At 40.6% G+C, this 14,483-nt stretch overlaps 1 long non-coding RNA gene across 1 annotated transcript; it reads left to right on the top strand.

Moving 5' to 3' along the window:
• The first annotated feature begins 2,894 nt into the window (after nucleotides 1-2,894).
• LOC114208792 (uncharacterized) lies at nucleotides 2,895-12,070 on the top strand. The gene is made up of 3 exons (XR_003609140.1): nucleotides 2,895-2,989; nucleotides 7,802-7,924; nucleotides 12,020-12,070. It is a non-coding gene; the product is annotated as an uncharacterized LOC114208792 (long non-coding RNA).
• Nucleotides 12,071-14,483: the final 2,413 nt, after the last annotated feature.

Below are 14,483 nucleotides of genomic sequence, written 5' to 3'. Positions count from 1 at the left end.
TCATACCTGTTAAGTAACCTTAGAAAACTGACTTTTTTTTTTTTAAGATTTTCTTTATTTATCTGACAGAGAGAGACACAGTGAGAGAGGGAACACAAGCAGGGGGGAGTGGGAGAGGGAGAAGCAGGCTTCCTGCGGAGCAGGGAGCCCAGTGCGGGGCTCTGTTCCAGGACCCTGGGATCATGACCTGAGCCAAAGGCAGATGCTTAACGACTGAGCCACCCAGGCGCCCCTCACTTACTTTTTTTTGAGTGTTATTTTTCTCATTCGAAAAATACGGCTAATGACAATTTCCTCATGTAGCTAACGTGGGAGACAAATGAGTAAATGCATGGCACATTTGGCACATACTTGGCACATACTAATACTTACCTGGTAATAAATCATTTGGTACACATTTACTTATAGCCAGGGAAAGTTAATTTTATCTTCATAGCAGGGGCTGAATAAATGGTAGTTACTACTATGTGGACATTCTTTGGACATTTTAGTGTAATTTGCTTTTCATAGAACATGTTAATATTATTAAAATGAAATATTATATTTCCTCAGTAATTTAAGGTCATTTCACTCACAGAGCACAAATCCTCACACTTTTTTTTTTTTTATAGATTTGTTTATTTTAGAGAGACAGAGAATGCGAGCGTGAGCGAGCATGGGGAAGGGGCAGAGGGCAAGAGTCCCAAAGCTGACCCTCCACTGAGTGCAGAGCCCCACATGGGGTTTGATCCCTCAACCCCAAGATCATGAGCCAAGCCGAAATCAAGAGTTGGATGCTTAACTGACTGAGCCACCCAGGGGCCCCCAATCCTCACGTTCTTGATTAACATCACCTCGGGGCTGGTGCTCACATGTATCCTATAGGACGGTGGGAGAGCAAGGATGAACTAGGCAGCCAAAGACTTCTGGCTCTGCCGTTAGCTAGTCCTGGGCCCTTCGTAGAATCTTTCCTTTGGTGGGGGAAGGCACTGCATTCTCCAGTGGGATTTAAAAGGAGATTATATTATCTATCTTCCCAGGGCCACTTCCAGTGTGGGCCAGCTCCACCTGGGAAGCCAATACAGATGGTCCCCAACTTGTGATAGTTCGACGTAACGATTCTTTGACTTTCTGATGGTGTGAAAACAATATGCATTCATTAGAAACTGTATTTGGAATTTTGGAATTTGGGTCTTTTCCTGGGCTTGTGATATGTGGTATGATCCTCTCTTGTGATGCCGGGCCACAGCTGCAGGTCTCAGCCAGCCACATGATTGACAGGGTCAAAAACTGATACACCCATTTTGCACCCAGACAACCATCTGTTTCTCACTTTCAGTACAGTATTCAGTAAATCACATGAGATATTCAACACTTTATTATCAAAGAGGCTTTGTGTTACATGGTTCTGCCCAACTGTAGGCTAATGTAAGTGTTCTGAGCACGTGTAAGGTAGGCCGGGCTAGACTAGGATGCTGCGTAGGTTTCATGGTACATGCACTTTCGATTTATGACATTTTCAACTCAAGATGGTCTTGTGGGGACTTGACACCATCATTAGTTGAGGAAGATCTGTAGTCTGAAATGCGAGTGTGATCAATTTCTTCTGTGTTCTCTTTCACTTCTTTCTCTTCTTCCCAGCTGGCTTACCCATGGTCTTGAACTCCGCTGGGTCTAAAGGAGAGAGGAAGCTTGATGGCGGAGATGAGAGGAGGGACAGAGAAGGTTGTTAGATGCTTTCATGATGTGTTTGTGGCTTTTCAGAGATCCTACCTGTCTCCTCCTGATGCTGGAGATCTCTTATCAGAAATTGCCTGGATCCTACTAACTGCATCTCCTCTGGCTCACTTTTGAGTTTTCCTTTGATCCCTGAAGTTTTGCCTCTCCTTCAGCTGGTTCTCTTAGACAACCCCAGACCAGCATCATTTGGTCCATGGGAAAAGTGGATGTTAGGCTACTCTTGAAGGTCTACTGGTGAATGGAATGGCATTAACTGCACACTGATAATTCTTATTAAACTCTTTATCTAATCTCTAACTTCCTTCATAGAAGGGGAGAGGGTGGTCATTTAAAAATTACATAACTGGCTTCTACCCCCTTACATGCAGGCCTTACTCACATGGTCTAGCTCTCAATTTTGGAATGTGGAAAGTGTTATCATTTGTTGTTTTAGGTCTTTGGACCCCAGATGAAAATAAAATAATAAACTCCTATTTTATAACTTATTCCATCCAGATCAAGTAACACCAGCTTTGTCATTTGTGTAGTTCTTGGCACCATTTCATAAAAAGTGTAAAATGTATATTTAAAAAAAACCCTAAAGATCCCTCTTAGCTTTTTCTCACTCCGTGTATTAAATGACTTTATTTGTAATTCATTATTTCTATTTAAATTTTAAATTATAAGTATTAGTTGACTTTCTGATGGATTTCATTTGATTGATGATTGATTCTTTTTTAAGATTTATTTTATTTTATTTATTTGACAGAGAGAGAGAGAGAGAAAGAGGATGCATAAGTTGGGGGGGGAGCAGCAGGCAGTGGGAGAGGGAGAAACAGGCTTCCTGCAGAGCAGGGATCCCAATGTGGGGCTTGATCCCAGGACCCTGGGATCATGACCTGAGTTGAAGGCAGTTGCTAAACCGACTGAGCCACCCAGGCACCCCTGTTCAGAGAGAGAGAGAGAGAGAGCACATGCGAGCATGTGTATAGGGGAGGGACAGAGGAAGAGGGGGAAGGAATCTCAAGCAGACTCCCTGCTGAGCGTGGGTTGATCTCATGACCCCAAGACATTGACCTGAGACAAAACCAAGAGTCGGACACTTAACCGACTAAGCCACCTAGACACCCCATTGATTACTGATTGACTCTAATGGACCTATTTCTTATCTGTCCTTTATGATTATAGATTTTGAGATAAGGAGATGAGTCATCTGAGAGCGGACATTTGAAGAGACAGGCACTGGGTCACATGAATCTGAGCATTGGAGCCTACTCCTTTTGGAGAGTCGGTAAACCATTCTGATAATGTGCTCTTTGCTTTATTCCTGCACAGCACCGAACTACAGAGCAGAGAGATGGGGTAAATGCTGCAGGGATGGTCTGAGTGGCTGAAACCTGGTAGAGGCACTATGGAGGAAGTGTTTACTGTGCAGCTCAGAGCCGACAACAGCTCTGAGATCCTAACAAAGAAAACAAAGTAAACTCTCAATTAATAAATTACAGGAAGTCTTTCTCAAAGTACACATCTCATATACCCATTTGATCATAGGGTTGGCTTCACATATAAATAGCAATATATTTTTTAAGATTTAATCAAAAAGGCTTTAAAATGTAGTTCTCAAGAGTGGACAGTGACCTTAAAATTGGACTATCCAAATAAATCACATTCCACTGGCAAAGGATTATGCAAAAGAAGTTCTTGAACTTTAAAAGACTAATAAATTATATTGTACTTTATTGTGACATTTTAATCAACAATGAAGTTGATGTATTACAGTTAAGTGTTTCAAGCATTTTGAACAGAAAATTGTTTCATCTCCATCTCCTATTCATATACTGAACGTGGAACATCTAGATATGAAATTCAACCAATGTAAAAAAAACAGAGGAAACTTCTGATGCACAGAGACACTTTATAAAATTCAGAAATATTTTATAAAGTACAAAAAAATCCAAGAGTGATGACCACCGCTTGCACCTCATTCTGGATGTTCTAAGCTGGACTTTTATCAAAGCCTCTAGGGTTGATTTAAAGAGAAAATGCTGCTTCTAATTCTGTAATAATGTCTGCTTTGGCTCTGGAGTATTAGTCTGTTCTGGAAGCTAGAATGACAATTGGTAGAGTGCTTTGAAAAATGGGAGGAGTTATAGGTCTTTTATTACATGATTATGTTCTCTACTTTCCCATCTAATTTGCTATAAGGTAATTTAACCTGTATTTTCCCATCTCTTAACGAGAATAAATAGCTGCACAGTCCATTTTAGGGGCTTTAATTGTTTCCTAGACATTGCAGATCTTTTCCAATAGTGCTTATGATGCTTGAGAGAATGTTCCCATTCCAGCAGAGTTTCTGCCAATCTGACTTTTTGAATAAACTCTAATGGTACTATTGTTGAGCAGACCATTATGAGGATGCTATCAAAGTCTTAGAAGTGAATTACAGGCAATAGGCAATAGGATAGTGCTAGGGGTGGGAAGAAGGAAGAGACAGCCTGCAACACTACTGACCAAATCTTCCATGTTCTTAACTATAATGAAGCAGAGTTGTTACTTTTTAAAATCGCTATAGTTAGAAGCAACAATCAAACTACTAAATCTTCACCTCATGACAATTTTGTGATCTCTGTATGGGACAGAGCATTCATTTCCTCCATTTGGCTTAATAGTTTGTAGCATATTTCCTTGATAAAATGTCTGTTCTTCTCTCCTTTTATCATTTCCTTTGTGGTCACTGGAAAAATCTTCCACAGAAGAAAAGTGCACCTCAAAACTCTATCTATCTATCTATCATCAATCAAGTATTCCCTGTGAACTACCAGGAATGTGCTGAGTGCTAACCATGAAGCATGCTGGGAGTCATGAAGAAATAATTTAAGAGGAAGAAATGGTTAATGCAGAGAAATGTGGATAGGAAGAAAGATAGAGATACAGTGGATGAAATAGGAGAATGAAAAATCCGAGCTCTGAAATTGAGACCAAAGGAGTGTGAACAATACCACCAGCACATTTCCCTGGAGCCCATGATTTTGAACAGTGGAAGACTATTCTGAAAATTGGTGATGAAATATATGTGTGGTTGGTTTCAGGAGCCATGCGGATCCCTTACAATAGCTGAGTAATGATCAGGAAAGGGCAATACTATATTCAATAGTAGTTAACAACGAGGCTAAATTTTCGTGTATTCTCTTTGCAGTTAAAAACAAAACACCAACTAGAAAAGTTCATTTTGATTTTTTGGCAATAGGGAGAGCTGGGAAGTTCCCCTGCCTGCCTTAGTGAAGAATGGATAAAATCCAGGGCAAGATCCGTTATGGTGTTATGGTGCTGCAGAGAAGATGAGGGGTACTTGGTGGGGCGAGTGTAAATACCCATGCTTTCACTGTGCTTAGTGGGTCTTGCCTCTCTGCTTGGCTTGACTTTTGGGATGACCGTCTAACTACTAGCATCCAGCCCTAACCCCTCACGTCTGACTATACCCCTACCCTTCCACTGGTGTAGTATGTACACACTTGCTCGCTTCCATCTAGAGAGTTCTCTCTGTCTCAAGTCCCAGAAAACCCGTGATGGGTTGTTTTGGCCAATTTAGTTCAAACTATTAGTGCAATTTTTAAAAAAAATTCTTTTGCTAGTCATTTGACTGTTGTATTAGTGTGTGTGTGTGTGTGTGTGTGTGTGTGTGTATACACTCACACATCTGTGTATGCAGAATTGGCTTACGTAATGATGGGTGTTGGGTAAGTAGCCCTTTGTAGTCTATCACCATGTCTGGGGTTGGAGACTGAAGCTCAGGGCAGACAGTCAGGAAGGAAGGGAGTGAAGGGGCTGGAATCCCATGAGCACAAGCTGAAACACCACGGACTGAACGGATTGAAAGCCATGCTCATTCTTGCTCCCTCTGATGTTGGTGACAAAAGTATCCTGCAAAAGCTGGGACCCTTCTTCATGGAGCTGAGACACACGCTTGGCTCAGCCGCTGCTTTAAACAGAGGGGGTGATTCAGCAGATCAGAAACAGCACATATAGGCTACAAAGGGCTGTTGCCTCCCTTCTGCCCTGTGGCCCAGAAACATACAAGAAAGGGAGTTCTGGGGAGTGTAGTTACACCTAAGCAAGTTGGCACATTGAAAGGTAACTACACTTGTAATGTCTGTGATGATGGAGGTGGTAAGAGTGATATTGACAGCAGCTGACATTTATTGAATGAATGCCTTCCATTTGTTAGGCGCTGGGCTAAGCTTCTCTGATTATTTCATCAGATCCTGACTACAATCCTGTGAAGCAGGTTCTGTTATCTCCCTCACAGATAAAAGCCCGAGACACAGGGAGAGTCCATAATTTGCCAAATTGCTCAGCTAACAAGTGGCAAAGCCACGATTGGGAGCCCAGGTGGTTTTTAAACAACTGTTTTCAAAATATCATCTGCTAGCATAAGTTTCTTTAAACGGTTAATTTTCACACTTATTAAAATGTCAGCATTGTACTGAAAGGGAAGAGTGTGGAGTGTGTGTGTGTGTGTGTGTGTGTGTGTGTGTTTAAACATTGACTAGGAAAAATAGTCACAGAGCCACTTGTCTTCACAAACAAGATTAGTAAATTCAGAAGACTGAAATTTGACAACTAGTTAAGTAATTTATCCCAAGATAACTAGTGTACCTCTGGTACAAAAGGGTTTCCTAATTTTCTTCCATCTCACTACAGATGTAAAGATTCTAGTACACTTTAAAGGTGCCATTTGTATAAAATTAACTACATCCATGACGTCCTGCAACACGTACTTCTTTTCTGCCATTTGCTTGCTTATGAATAATGCAGTGAAGAAAATTCACTTGTGGTGCCAGACTCACTCTGGAATTCTCTCTTTTTTCCAGCCAGAGCAGCTGTTCTATCAATGGTTGTTTACAAATTTTTTTCCATAAAACATTGTTTTTTATCGAAGAAATATTTAGTATTGAGACTATATCTTTTCTGGTATTTCTATTGGCACACAAAAAGTAGCTTTATTCAATGTGTTTTGTTATTGAAATAGAATCTATAATATACCAAAATGCCGTAAGTTTGATGCATTAGCAACATCTGTATTTTCATCCAACTGTGTAACAGTTTTACCACACTATTTTTCCTAACATTGTTTTTTTAATTTTTCAGTAATGTTTTCCATGTCTTCGAGCGTATTTGCTGACAAAGGAGTGCATTTTATTTTGCTATTAAATTGTCTTTCATGTATAATTTCAGTCATTTTTAATGCATCCAAAAGTGTTCTTTTGTGTTTCCCAAATTTGTAGGGCTTTGTCTTTTATTTTTAAGTAAGGAACCTCCAGAAGAACTTCTCAGCATTTGCCACTAAAGCTCAGTGAAATTTTGTAAGATACTGTATTATCATTTGCTGAAAAATGGAAGAGGTGTTTTTATGTTCTTAATACTTATTTTTAAGATGAATTACCGATTATTAGCCAATAGGTCACACTATACATTTAGAATCATATTGTCAATGATAAATGATTTCCTTGATACAATTTTTTGGTTTAATTTTTACCAAAATAATTTCTAATTATTTCAATGTTGTTATTAAACTCATAAAAACAGAGAGCTCATACTAGGACAATAGAGTGATCACATCTAATTTTTTTTGTTCTTAAATTATGCTTGCATTATTAATACTATCTTCAATTTTGATTTCTTTGCAGGCATCTTTTAGAACCAACTTCCCTTTTCTTTTGGTTTAATTTAAAACTAGGAAATATAATCTATAACTCCACAAATTTGAACCAGTAGAAATGGTCGTATATTCATGACAAGCTGTGGTGGGGGCTTGGGGGAGCCTTCCATTTTCATTCCATTTAGTAAACATTAGAATTTATTTTTCCCCATAACTTTTAGATGCTATAGAGGATGCAACAGAGATGAACGTACATGCCTAGGAGAAGGGGGCCAAGGAAGCTGCCAAGCCTGCGTTACTCCTCAGCCTTTAGCTTTTGCAGAGACTATTCAGTGACACTCAGCCATCAAACTGGTCACGTGAGGCAAAAGTTTCATAACAAACAAGATGTACATTTGCCCCCACCTCTCTATACAGTTAACTCTCCATTAATTCCCACGGCAGGAGTGAGGAGCTCAAATGGGACGAGATAAGATTCAGAAATCCAAACATATTGCCTCTATACCTTCAGTCATTTTGATTCTTGGATAAAGTGATCAACGAAAGTGGAACATTCCTGGCAGGAAGGTAAGTTTCAATGAAATCACTGTGTAAAAACGCAGGGCTTTTGTATATTTTCATCTAAGTATACGGTTCCTGCACATTTGATTTCATTCAATAGGATTCCTTAATTTATTCTATATTTCTGTAAAGGGGATACTAGAATGCCAATCTCAAACAACTTGGGACACAACTAGTAACTGTTAAGAGTCTCAAAATTCCCCTTTTGAAGATTATGTTGGCTACTGACACAAAGTTGGGGTGAGTTACTAACACATACTGAATGGAGTTCATGGAAGAAAAATAGAGAATTAATAGTGTTTCAGGACATATTTACTGTGAAAACAGTCAGGAGTGACTAGTTTGTCTATAGCCTTATTTCAGTGACATTCTGTGTAGTATGTACTTCTCTACCCAGTTACAACATGTAAAATGTGAGTTGAAAAAGGACCTTGAGATTTTGACTCTGGGGAGCAGATATTTTCTTATTAGTATCAGTGAAGTTGTATGGGATGGAATTCAGAATTAAAAATGGTGGTTCAGTCACTCAGATCATGGAAGAACTGTTTGGCAGGGTCTGACCTAAGCCTTATGGCTCAACCAAGATGAACATGGATACATTGTACAAAGAACCCGTGAAGGAGAAGACAGAGTGATCTTGGATGTCCAAAATGTCTACACTGCACAGAACATTACAGATATCAATGAATATTTCAGGAGACTCAATAAAGACATGAAAACAAGTGTTATTCTAGGAAAATTATTTAACTTACATGCCAGATGAACAAACTGATAACATTAATAACAGTGCACAAGGGAGGTGGGGCAAATTCTTAGATTGTACTCTTTAGGTATTAGGATCACTTCTTGGCTAAATGTAGAGAATCAGGGAAAATCTTGGTGGATCTTAAAAATTTTGTTTCCTATAAGGTAGACCATTGTTTCTCAACATATGAATATACAACACCCACACCAGATCTTACAGTATATACTTTTTAGTTCAGGTTCTTGGGCATTCCCAAGATTTAATAAATTATGCATGTGGCATTGAAGTTTCTGATTTTTAAAACCAGGCATTCTAGGTGCTACTTGGTGTTACTTATACACACATAAAGCTTGAGAACTGCAAAGATGTAGGAAATTGGCTGACCTTGATTCTCTGAATGCAGTCTAACAGAAATTGGTCAGGGAACTTCAGGAAACTGAAGTCAAGGAAGAAGAAATTGAGAATAACCAGAGTATTTTGCTCTCCTATATGACAGCAGATTTCAAAAGCTCAAGTAAAATGTTAGCTCCATTTCAATGCCCAGGTCTTTGGAGAAGAACTGCCTGAGATGGTTGAGCTTCTCTTGCCATGCAATTCAGTATGCAATTACTCAACTTCCACATGATGAGTATGGTGTGGTACCTAAAGATACCAGTGTGTTTGTCTGTGCAGGAGCTCGCTGAGCTCCAGTTTCTCAAAGGATGGGTACAAGATTGAGAAGAGGTTATGGGATTCTCTATTCAAGGTTGGAGAGAAGATGCTGGTACAGAACTGTAGGGTATAAGGAAGGTTGGGTCCGGAAATGAGCTGAGGCCAAAATGTGAACCACACACAAATTTATTTACTTACCTGTTTATCTCTGTAGTTTTTTTTTTTTTTTTTTCATTTTACAAAGATGAGAAAGGTCTTGCTATTAGGGTTTATGTTGAAATGATAAGGGTTGACCTCTTTAACTGCTGTTCTGTTTCTATGTTCTAAGTTATTTTCACCCACAAAGAAAGGCGTTGAAAGGACTCAGAATCCTACGGAGAGAAGACCATTTTTCCCCAAACTGAAATGCATTGGAACTTGGCACTGTCACTCACTAGTTGTGGGACTTTAGGAAGTTACTCACTTCTTTGGGCATTATTCTATTCTTCTGATCTTAAAAATGGGGAGAAAAACATTTGACTCATAGATTTGTTATGGACAATAAAGAAATAATAAACCTCATGTGCAGTTACACAAAATGTTATTTTTCAAAAAAGTTGGGTTTTTGGCTCAAATTTCTTCTTACTCTACGAAAGGCATTTGCAAATGAAACTGGAAATTACTGAATCGGGGGTCATTTTTGAAACACGTGGAAAACAGGAAAAGACATGTGGAAACATGTCAAGACAACACTATTTTAATTTTTTTATGGAAGACCATGTCAGATTTAGAAAAGTAAAAATTACTTTGTTTAACATTGATATCTGGCAAGATTTTTATGCATATTATTTGAAGAATGGAATGTTTGCATGTATAGGAGACATACATTGATGCACAATAGATCCAGACAGGAATTCACTATCAACAAGTCACATCAGATTGGCTGAATTTCTTTTGCTGACAAGGTTATCGAATGCATAGATCAAGGAATTGTGTCGGATGGAAGTATATGACGAAATTTACATCTCAGTTTCTTTGTGTTCAAAAACTAAATGCCTATAGCTATAATTGTTGAATTAGGAATGGATTGAATATTGATCCTTTCTCATGTGTTAGAAGATAAAGAGGCATATTAAAAAATTTAAGAGTTTACTTGAGCAAAAATCAAATCAGGCAGCATCCAATCTAGGATAACAGGGAGGAGCTCTAAGGAGTTGCACAAAATGAAAGACTTTTATAGGCAGAAGGGAGTGGGAACAAGGAAGTTATACTAGGCAGAAATGTGGGTTGGTTACTACAAAATTATATATATATATTTTTAGGGGATAGCAGGGTTCTAACTAGTGTTGATCAGATGAGTCCTGATGACTGGTTTAAGATTCCATTTCTGAGAGAGCAAAAAATGTAATTAAGTCTCGGTTTGGTGATATGGCATAAGCAACTGCACATTGGGCATGTTGTCTTGTTTTTAAGAGTTTTTCCCTTTTGATCAGACTCTAAGACTGAGAGATGGTATCAAAATTTAAGGCATTAGGGCTACTCCCAGCTACCTATCTGGAGTTTTTTGCTGAATCACTGTGTGGTATTCACAGGTCAATGACAAGAAGTTCACTTTTTTTTTTTTTTTTTAAGATTTTAGTTATTTATTTGTCAGAGAGAGCACAAGCAGGGGGAGCAGTAGGCAGAGGGAGAAGCCGACTCCCCACTGACCAGAGAGCCCGATGCGGGGCTCGATTCCTAGGACCCTGGGATCATGACCTGAGCCGAAGGTAGACGCTTAACTGACTGAGCCGCCCAGGTGCCCCAGGAAGTTCACATTCTTTAAATTGGTTATTCTCTTCTTCCTTCTGGGTTGTTACCAACTTAGGGAGATCATTTCTAGGTAGTTAGCTGTAAACATGAAGTTAAAGCTCTTGAGAGAACACAGGGCACCAGGGAGATTACTGTGATTATTATAAGTAGGATAATTTCTAGTGTCTTGAGTGCACTTCAGAGGCATGGTTCCCAAGACCCAAACCAATCAGAATCAAATAAGTCAAAGACTCCCTGGAAGGAGCCACTTCTTAAAGCCCACCGGCTTGTTCAGCAATCTTAGGTAGCCAAGTCTTAACTTCTCCAGAAGTGTCAATCCAAAATGCAACAAGTGGTGTTGGAATCATACAGACACCTCCTTGCTCAGGTAAAAGATAATCAGAGCTATCTTATCATCAAGAACAACTTCGTCCAGAGGATGTAGGGATTTTTGTTGCGTGGTCAAAGCATTAGCAGCAGGTTCTACAGTATCTTCAGTAGTGATCTGCCGAAGGAAGCTAAGTGTGAATCATGAATGCCCCCTGGTAATTCCTGTTTGAGGAAACAAAGAGCCACTCCCAAAGATAACCAAAAGGAAAAAAAAAAAAAAAGACTCAGACCATTCCCCCAAGAGCTGGCACAGTCAGTCAGGAGGATGAGAGCCACAAATGGGGTGCGACCCACATTTCTGTCTGGCCACATTTTGGGGGCCTCCAGCCTGACAGTTATCAGGCCAAATTCTCAGGTCACAAAATGAGACAAACAAGGATAGCTATCTCTGGGAAAGAAAGGATCGACAATCAATGGGTACCTGAAGGCAAATTCACGAGTCACCGTTCAAAGATCTAATTCTTACATTTTTTTTTTTTTTTTCCTGCCGATCTGAGTTTGGAAAGGAAGGGAAGTGTGAAATTTTACCTTCTTCTTTCCCCCAGGCACCACAGATAGAGATCTGGGAGGGCTGACTCTGGCAAAAATTCTTACCCTTTGCTGGCTTCTGCCAGTTCCCCCAGGATCCGTCTGCAGTCTCCGGAGCAAGTCGGCTGTCCCAGCAGGTCCCATCCTGGTCACCGGAAACTGGAGTGGAGGACGAATAACTTTTCCTCCATCCTTCGTGGTGAGTGCGGCGTTGGGGCCCCTTCGCTAGGACACCTCCTAAGGGGGATGCGCTTATCTAAGATGCTTAAAACCTCTCCGCTGTGCCCACTGAACTCAAGATTATCTTTGATAAATTAACCTGTTTGGTGAGCCTCATCACAGAATCCTACTTACCTGAGGCCTCGCCACCCCCAGGTCCAACCCGGGACCGGCCTGGTTTTTAAGTGGCATCCGGTCCGGTTTTCAAGTCGGGGCTGGTGGCTTCTGGCGGTTTCGGAGCCCGTCGGGAGAAGGGAAGGCTGGATGTGTGCAGGCTCCTGACGGGGAAGCTGAGGAGCCAGGATCCCAAGGGGGGCTCCCCCTGCCCAGCGGCGGGAAAGCTGCAGGCGCTCCAGGGCCTCAGCAGGTACCTGTGGGCTGGGGCTCGCTCCTTTCTCCTGGGGGGCTGCTGGGGGCTTCCTTCTGATACCAGAACTGTTATAAACTGAGAAATATTTAAAAAATGTAACAACTTAACTGAGCGAAGTCGAATCAAGTCGGGCGGAGTACAGCCTAGCAGATGAAAAGAGCTCTGAGGAGCTGTGCAAGATGGAGACTTTTATAGACAGAAGGGAGTGGGAACGAGGAAGTTATTCCAGGCCAAAAAAAAAAAAACAGGTTGCTTATTGCCAAGTTCCTTTCCTTCAGGGGCTGGCGGGGGCCTAGGGAGTTTGGTGATGTAGGGCTTAGTTGCATAAGCAACTCTGACTTGGGCCTGCTGTCTTGCTTTTAACACATGCGGTTAATTTTCCTCAAACTTTATGGATTGCCCCTTGAAATTTGTTACCGTGAAAGCTTAGGTTGATGAGTGGAGTTGGCTTGGGTGGTTTTCCTTTGCAGCTATTTTCCTAATAGTCTGTTGCTTTGCATCTAAGGACCATTTGGGTGTGTTTTGAAAGTGGGTGTGCATGGAACACAGAGCCAGGCTGTGGGTCCCCAAGACTGCCAAAGTAAAGGCCTCTCTAATCTGCAGGGGGGCGCTAACTTGCATTTTATTCCTGGGGAAAGTTGCCTTCTACATCTTTGTTATGTATTTTTTAGCATCTGATATAAAGTCCAGACTTTCCTCAAGCTTTGCTCTTTTATTTTGGACTTTACAACCTGTACTAGTCGGCTACCTAGACAAGACACTTTGTTTGGAGCACGGTTCTCCGGTTTTATTCAAAAAGTTAGTTTCTCTCTACACATAACCTGGGAATGAGGAGAGCCAGGTTATACCTCACCAGCTGTTACAAGTAAAAAATTTTATTTTTTTTAAGATTTTATTTATTTATTTGAGAGAGAGAGAATGAGAGAGAGAGAGCACGAGAGGGAAGAGGGTGAGAGGGAGAAGCAGACTCCCTGCTGAGCAGGGAGCCCGATGTGGGACTCGATCCCGGGGCCTCCAGGATCATGACCTGAGCCAAAGGCAGTCGCTTAACCAACTGAGCCACCCAGGCGCCCTACAAGTAAAAAATTTTAATTACCCTGCCCATGGTCCCCACAAATGGGACAAGGTAGTACACACCTAGTCAGCTGTCGTGAATAAAGGTTTTCGGTAATTTGCCTGTGGTCCCAAGGTTCACACCTGCCCCTTATATTTGTTGCCTCTCAAGTGGGTTGAGCGCTTTTTGCTCTCTTGGGTGAGTGTTTCTCCAGGTTTTTGGTTTTCTATCAGTTTGTTTTCTGTTTTCCTGGACTGCTAATTCTGTGTCATGTTTTCCAGTCTTACGATTATCTGCTTCCCTTTATATTTGCTTTTTGTTCCTTCAGCGGGACCTCATGAGATACAGAAGGTACATAGACCTTGGGCCTTTGGGTCACCATATTTATGTAGTAGCTTTATGGAAAAAACAGACCCAAAACAGCAATCTCAGTCATGCTGATGCAGTTTTAAGAAATGCTGGTACAGCATTTTAGACTTTAGAGAAATATTTACCTACTGGAACATTGTGAAATAAGTGTTATCCCAATTTTAGAGATGAGGAAATAAAATTTAAAATAGGTCAGTTGCTTGGCCTCACCTAGTGAATGGAAGAGCTGGGAGTTGCCGCAAGTCTTGTGATTCCAAAGGCAAAATTGTAAGTCATAAAAGCATTACAGAATATTGGAGGAATTAAAAAAAATTTTAATGCACCAATGCATTTGTTGTCTTTGTTTTTCCATCCAGAATTTTGCTATGTGTTTTCACATAGTTGTGTCAAAAGCTCAGAAATGAAAGTAAAACCACTGAATGACCAAGGTAGCAATTAGTAAAAGTTGATTGCACACTCAAAGATGTTT

The sequence above is a fragment of the Eumetopias jubatus genome, unplaced genomic scaffold (genome assembly GCF_037043125.1).
Source record: "Eumetopias jubatus isolate StellerSeaLion01/CBP00866 unplaced genomic scaffold, mEumJub1_p1.0 scaffold_16, whole genome shotgun sequence".
NCBI classification, from domain to species: Eukaryota; Metazoa; Chordata; class Mammalia; order Carnivora; family Otariidae; genus Eumetopias; species Eumetopias jubatus.
The sequence above is the reverse complement of the archived record's forward strand: the minus strand, read 5'-3'. Positions and strand labels throughout refer to the sequence as shown.